General features: G+C 37.9%; 1 protein-coding gene across 1 annotated transcript in view; it reads right to left on the reverse strand.

The window, feature by feature from the left end:
• The window catches only part of LOC148373288 (leucine-rich repeat and immunoglobulin-like domain-containing nogo receptor-interacting protein 3), a 60,666-nt gene extending 54,336 nt beyond the window's left edge, over positions 1-6,330 (reverse strand). Inside the window, exon 1 of the mRNA XM_088343015.1 lies at positions 6,022-6,330. The gene's annotated coding sequence lies outside the window, so the exon portion shown is untranslated. The remainder of the gene's footprint in view (positions 1-6,021) is intronic.
• Positions 6,331-7,395: the final 1,065 nt, after the last annotated feature.

Genomic DNA, 7,395 nt, shown 5'->3' on the forward strand with positions numbered 1-7,395 from the left:
CTCACATCCTGATAGCAGCGACAGGGAGGTGCTTACTTGCTTATCGAGAGCATTAGGGTTTCAGTGACTTTACTTCGAGTAAATAAATCCTGCATCTTGTTTCTTTAATTTTATGTTCATTTAGATCTAGTTAGTGGTTCAACATTATAAAGCAAGCGATATGTAGTTGAGCCTTTTTTAGCCGAGCTTTAATGACCTCGAATTCAAAAGAGCCTCGTAAATGTCCTCTTTCTGTTTCTCTATACAGGGAGTGCAGAATTATTAGGCAAATGAGTATTTTGACCACATCATCCTCTTTATGCATGTTGTCTTACTCCAAGCTGTATAGGCTCGAAAGCCTACTACCAATTAAGCATATCAGGTGATGTGCATCTCTGTAATGAGAAGGGGTGTGGTCTAATGACATCAACACCCTATATCAGGTGTGCATAATTATTAGGCAACTTCCTTTCCTTTGGCAAAATGGGTCAGAAGAGGGACTTGACAGGCTCTGAAAAGTCAAAAATAGTGAGATATCTTGCAGAGGGATGCAGCACTCTTAAAATTGCCAAGCTTCTGAAGCGTGATCATCGAACAATCAAGCGTTACATTCAAAATAGTCAACAGGGTCACAAGAAGCGTGTAGAAAAACCAAGGCGCAAAATAACTGCCCGTGAACTGAGAAAAGTCAAGCGTACAGCTGCCAAGATGCCACTTAGTACCAGTTTTGCCATATTTCAGAGCTGCAACATCACTGGAGTGCCCAAAAGCACAAGGTGTGCAATACTCAGAGACATGGCCAAGGTAAGAAAGGCTGAAAAACGACCACCACTGAACAAGACACACACACTGAAACGTCAAGACTGGGCCAAGAAAAATCTCAAGACGGATTTTTCTAAGGTTTTATGGACTGATGAAATGAGAGTGAGTCTTGATGGGCCAGATGGATGGGCCCGTGGCTGGATCGGTAAAGGGCAGAGAGCTCCAGTCCGGCTCAGACGCCAGCAAGGTGGAGGTGGGGTACTGGTATGGGCTGGTATCATAAAAGATGAGCTTGTGGGGCCTTTTCGGGTTGAGGATGGACTCAAGCTCAACTCCCAGTCCTACTGCCAGTTTCTGGAAGACACCTTCTTCAAGCAGTGGTACAGGAAGAAGTCCGCATCCTTCAAGAAAAACATGATTTTCATGCAGGACAACGCTCCATCACACGCATCCAAGTACTCCACAGCATGGCTGGCAAGAAAGGGTCTAAAAGAAGAAAAACTAATGACATGGCCTCCTTGTTCACCTGATCTGAACCCCAAGGAGAACCTGTGGTCCCTTATCAAATGTGAGATTTACAAAGAGGGAAAACAGTACACCTCTCTGAACAGTGTCTGGGAGGCTGTGGTTGCTGCTGCACGCAATGTTGATCGTGAACAGATCAAAGCACTGACAGAATCCATGGATGGCAGGCTTTTGAGTGTCCTTGCAAAGAAAGGTGGCTATGTTGGTCACTGATTTGTTTTTGTTTTGTTTTTGAATGTCACAAATGTATATTTGTGAATGTTGAGCTGTTATATTGGTTTCCCTGATGAAAATAAATAATTGAAATGGGTATACATTTGTTTTTTGTTAAGTTGCCTAATAATTATGCACAGTAATAGTCACCTGCACACACAGATATCCTCCTAAAATAGCTAAAACAAAAAAAAGCCCCACTCCAACTTCCAAAATATTCAGCTTTGATATTAATGAGACTTTTGGGTTCATTAAGAACATGGTTGTTGTTCAATAATAAAATTAATCCTCAAAAATACAACTTGCCTAATAATTCTGCACTCCCTGTACTATCAAATTAAATTTCTGGTGAATAAATAATGATCTTTTCCTTTCCTTGTTTTGTTCCTTTAGGATAGTTAGTGTTTCAACATGATGCAGCAGGGATGCATAGCCTAGCATGTGTTATCATTGCTTCGATGTATTTGAATTCTGGAGATCCTAGTAAACTTGTTCTGTTTCTGTACACTACCCGATAGTGATTCATTTTTTGGCAAGAAATCCTTTTCTAAACTCCTTTTCTGGCGAAAGTGGTCACAACAATTTCAATATAGACAGTTTTCCGACACCGCAACGAATCAAACGATTTCGAATCGGTGTCGGGAGAGCCAAAATCGACTTCATTCACAAATGCAAAAGTTTTCTGCTACAACTAGCGTTGACTTTAATCACGAGAAAAGGAAAAACCGTGTGACATGAAAGACGGTGTAGAGGCCTCCTCGGGCGATTGCGACAGACGTTAGCGTCCCCGAACAGCACGTCGCTAATTAGCCATTCGCTTTCATGTGCTGAAGGAGAGCTAATGGATTTTGCCGATGGATCGGCGATATGGAGCCACGAGGAAAATAAAGCTTGAACAGCGCTTGAAGGTCAGCTACAAAGTCAAGGTGAAAAACCCAATTATGGCACTGGCTTCTCCTTGTGTGTTCACAAAGTTCATCAAAATCCATTTTTGGTTTGCTACCAATGGAAAAATACATTGCTGGATTTAAAATACTCTAAAGCGATGTGATTGCTTCCAAAATAGGAATAAAAATGCAACAGTGCCACAATGACATTTTTTTTTAATGAAAAATAAATAAAAAGTAGAAAACAAAAATTAAAAGTGCAAAAATTGTTGGCAAAATAGGATTTTTAAAAATTTGAGTTATTATCTGATTTACTTAAGAGGCTAAATAGAGTATTGCGGGGGTCTTTTTTAAAAATTATTTGCCTTGTGTACAATATGAAATTTTAAGATTTTTTTTTTAAGTAATAACCATAGTTTCCAGACTATAGTTTTCTCTGGAGTATAAATCGCACCAGACCAAAAATGAATAGTTAAAAAGAAAAAAAAACGGCGTAAATCGAATATAAGTCGCATTTTGGGGGGAAATGTATTTGATAAAATCCAACACCAAAAACATACATTTAATCTTGAAAGGCAATTAAAAATTGAAATAAAATAGAGAACAGATCAATTTTCATTTTCTATGTCATTATCTCGGTAAACAATCTGATCGCTTCCGTTGTCTGCCTCTAAATCGTTTACGTCGGACCGAACGTCACTTTCACTTTTGGTTTTTGGCTGCATATCACTATTTGCAGCCAGTAATCAGCAGAGTATGCAGTTTTTGTTCATTTTTTTTTCATATAAATTAGACATCCCTTTTGAGAAAGTTTAAAATACTGACTTTAGCAAAATGACACCTTATCTTCTGAACATTCATGTCCCAATTAGTGTCGGCACAATACAGCAAGGTTGAAAAGCTCAACACAGGCCGAGAGCGCCCGCTTGCGGTTTAGTGTGAAAACAACATGTGAAACGATATACCAGGTAAAATGTGTCAAAAATTTCACAGATAAGTTGCACCCAAGGCCAAACTATGAAAAAAACTGCGACTTGTAGCCCGGAAAATACAGTACTATTACTGCATTTTAAGTTTCTGGGAGAAATTTATTGCCAAATTGGCTAGATTAATTTTTTTCATTTCTACTATTGTCTTATTTATTAACTTGCTAAAAAGAGTATTTTCGTCCTTAGTTTTTACAAAAATATTTTCTGAGTTGGCAATATGAGACTTTAATTATTTTCTCTTTTTTTTATGATAGTAATACATTTTGTCATTATTTTCTGTATTTTTTTTTGCCAAGTTAGCAATATTATTTTTTGAATATTTAATTATCAACTCAAATTAATTTTTTCATACTGCATTTTAATTTTCCAGTACCAAAACAAAATTAAAATTTGTGTATTTTTTACTGTATTTTAAATAGAAATAAAACATTATTTAAAATATTTAAAATTTTAAAAAATATATATTAAATTGTTTAAGCCGATTTCGCTATCGAAGAATGTTTTTTTTAATAATATGTGCTTCATTTTAATCATTTTCTAAGTTTGCAATATGAGTTTTAATTTTTTATTTTGTTTTAATTCTTACGACATTTTAATTTTCTCGATGGAAAAAGCAAATTAAATTTTAAATAAGTCTATTTTTTGTGTTTTGTTTTCTGTAATTTTTGAGAAAAAAACTTAAAATAAGCAAAATTATTTGACATGTTGGCATTATAAGATATTCTATTTTTAATTATTATCTCATTTGTCTGACATGTTGAAGATAGAGTATTTTATTCTATTTTATTTTAAACGAGTAAAATATCTGCAACACACCTGATGAGCTCTCAAAGCACTTGAAATGGGAATTCCGCTTCTGTTCTAAAAAATAGAGCCAAATGCAGCCCTGATGTCCACAATAAATGAAAATCTAAACTAAATGCATTCAATGATGTCCACAAAATTAAAATTATGAAAAATTACATCTATTTGATGTATTACAATGGATAATATGTGGTTATATAATGGCCATTATATATTGTAAATATTTTATAATATATTATTTACTGTTACAATTTTACATAAATGTTACTACATTTTAGGATTTAAAAAAATGAATGAAAAAAAATAGTACAGTATAGAGTTTTTAATTTGCTTGATTATTTTAACAAAACAATGACAGAATATTAAACATGCTTTAGGTATTACAACACATAAAATGTGATAAGAATTTATCAACTATTATTTAATCATAGAATGATATACATTTTCAAAATATTCTTCAAATTTTACGGAAATAACTTAATTTCTATTTGAAAATCATATAGATTATAGTTAACATAAATCAATGATATACAAAAATGATATTACCATAATTAAATATTTACAAATATTTGTTTGCCTTGCTATAGGCTACAAATTCAGATTTAGCTTTTGATTATTACATTATTATATTATTAGTTGTATTTTACAGCTAGTTTTTGTTTCATCCGTGGGTCTCGCAAAAGGGTCCTTTTAAAATATCTCATCTCATCTCATCTCATCAGCCGTACCGCTTATCCTCATTGGGGTCGTGGGGGGGCTGGAGCCCATCCCAGCCATCTCCGGGCAGTGGGCAGGGGACACCCTGAACTGGTTGCCAGCCAATCGCAGGGCACACAGGGACAGACAACTCATTTGCTCATTCACACCTAGGGACAATTTGGCAATTTGGACCGGCCAATTCACCTGAAATGCATGTTTTTGGAACGTGGGAGGAAACCGGAGTGCCCGGAGGAAACCCACGCAAGCACGGGGAGAACATACAAACTCCGCACAGGAAGTCTGGAGCTGGATTTGAACCCACGACAGGTTCCCATGACATGAACTGTGCCGCACAAGCGCTAACCACTGCGCCGCCGTGCTGCCCTCCCTTTTAAAATATAAAAAACATAAAATAAAAATATCACATATTATTGTTATACAATAATAATTATCAAAATAAAAGTTACCAAATATTTTTAATAAACAATGTTATCTATTTTTGATATCCTTTTTGAATTGTATTCAAATTATATAAAATAGTACCATTTAAATTGCATAGATGCAATGTATAATGTGTATATACGTTTTAAAGCCTGTATATTATCAATATTGGCATGAATTATCAATATCATTTTTTATACATGTTTTATTTCTGTGTCCTTATTGCTTCAAAAGATTGCAAATACTTCTCATGTGTGGTAACAAACACATCGATCCCTACATGAAGATCAAGTTATTGATTCCTTCAAACAACGAAGAAAAATATTGATTTGGCCAGGTAGAAAATAAATAAATATGAAAATATCTCTGATCTATTTTTAGAAAACATCAGGGCATTCAGGTGCTCTTTTTGGAGAGAGAGAGGGAGGGGGGTAGATAGGGGGGTAGTGTGCCTTTGACCCTGAACTCACACCAAATATGAATTTTTAAATCATAGTTGGAACAGGTCGACATTAAAGATGTGCACATCTGTTTATGCACTATGATGTGTTCTTTCAACGAAACAACACAATGACTTATTACATTGTGATAAGAGTGTTATTAAAATTGTAATAAAACAAAAACATCAAAGTACGAATCTCAGTACAATGTAGTTCCGCGACAGTTAAAATAAACGTGCACATCCTTCATTTATGTGTGTGTGTGTGCCTGCAGGTTCCTACCCAGGGCTGAAGGTCCCGAGTCCTTGCCGCCTCCCCATCATTTTGCACCTTTTCCCGTCGTCCTTCACCTCCAGAAACGTTCCTCGTGTTCTTCTCTTTTCTCCAGGAGGGTCTTGCATGGGCCCCTCCCCCAAATGCGTCCCCTCACCCCCGTGTATTTCTCCAGTCCGGCATCTGGCAAATGAGGGGGAGTGGGGGCGAGAGGCACGTCCACAAGGTCAAGGTGTCCCCCTCCTCTCCTGGTCGATTTCCTCCCGATATGGTTGGAGGAGACTCGGGATGCGGCGCTCACATCTGCCTGCTCCGGTGTGGGAGAGAGCGGTGCTTGCGTTTTGTATGCTTTTCATTGCTCTCTCTCGCTCTTTATCTCAAAGCCCACCATTCCCCCTGCATTAGCTCCCCCCTCCACCCTTTCAGTCACTGCCAGTCTGCTGCTGCTCCGACTCACAAATCACGGCTGTGTTTTCTGCAAGCTCAGTCTGTAAGAAAAAAGAAAACACAAATTGAATAGGAAGGGTTTATTTTTTTTAATTGACAAAAATCTTCAGATTTTTGGAGTAAAAAATAATTTACATTACCAAAGTATTTTAATCTAGTGCACCATGTTGTCAAGAACCAGGACAGGAGACAGGAATGGAGAACCCAATCACGTAACGTACTCACAGTTTATTAGGGAGAGGAGAAATGCGTGCACAATCGATGGGTTCAAATTCAGCTACCAGACTTACTGTGCGGAGTTTGCATGTTCTCTCCGTGCTTGCGTGGGTTTCCTCCGGGCACTCCGGTTTCCTCCCACATTCCAAAGACATGCATATCAGGTGGATAGGTGTGAATGAGCGAGCAAGTTGTCTGTCCCTGTGTGCCCTGTTATTGGCTGGCAACCAGTTCAGGGTGTCCCCTGCCCACTGCCCGATGATTGCTGGGATGGGCTCCAGCACCCCCGCGACCCTGCTGAGGATAAGCAGTGCAGCCAATGAGAGATGAGAGGGCCGCGGGGTTGCTGGAGCCTATCCTAACTATCTTCGGGCAGGGGACAGGAGACATCCTGAACTGGTTGCCAGCCAGAGACACAGAGACAGACAACTCACACGCTAATACACACCTAGGGACAATTTGGACAGGCCAATTAACCTGACATGCATGTTTTTTGATTGTGGGGGGAACCCGGAGTGCCCGGAGGAAACCCACGTAAGCACGGGGAGAACGTGCAAACTCTGCACAGGAGGATTCGTTCCCATGATCTCAGAACTAGGACGCGTTAACCATTCAGCTGCCGTGCCGCCCATATATATATACACATATATATATATATATATATATATATATATATATATATATATATATATATATATATATATATATCCATCCATCCAT

The sequence above is a fragment of the Urocampus carinirostris genome, chromosome 1, assembly GCF_059441175.1.
Source record: "Urocampus carinirostris isolate Australia breed hairy pipefish chromosome 1, RoL_Ucar_1.0, whole genome shotgun sequence".
Taxonomy (NCBI): domain Eukaryota; kingdom Metazoa; phylum Chordata; class Actinopteri; order Syngnathiformes; family Syngnathidae; genus Urocampus; species Urocampus carinirostris.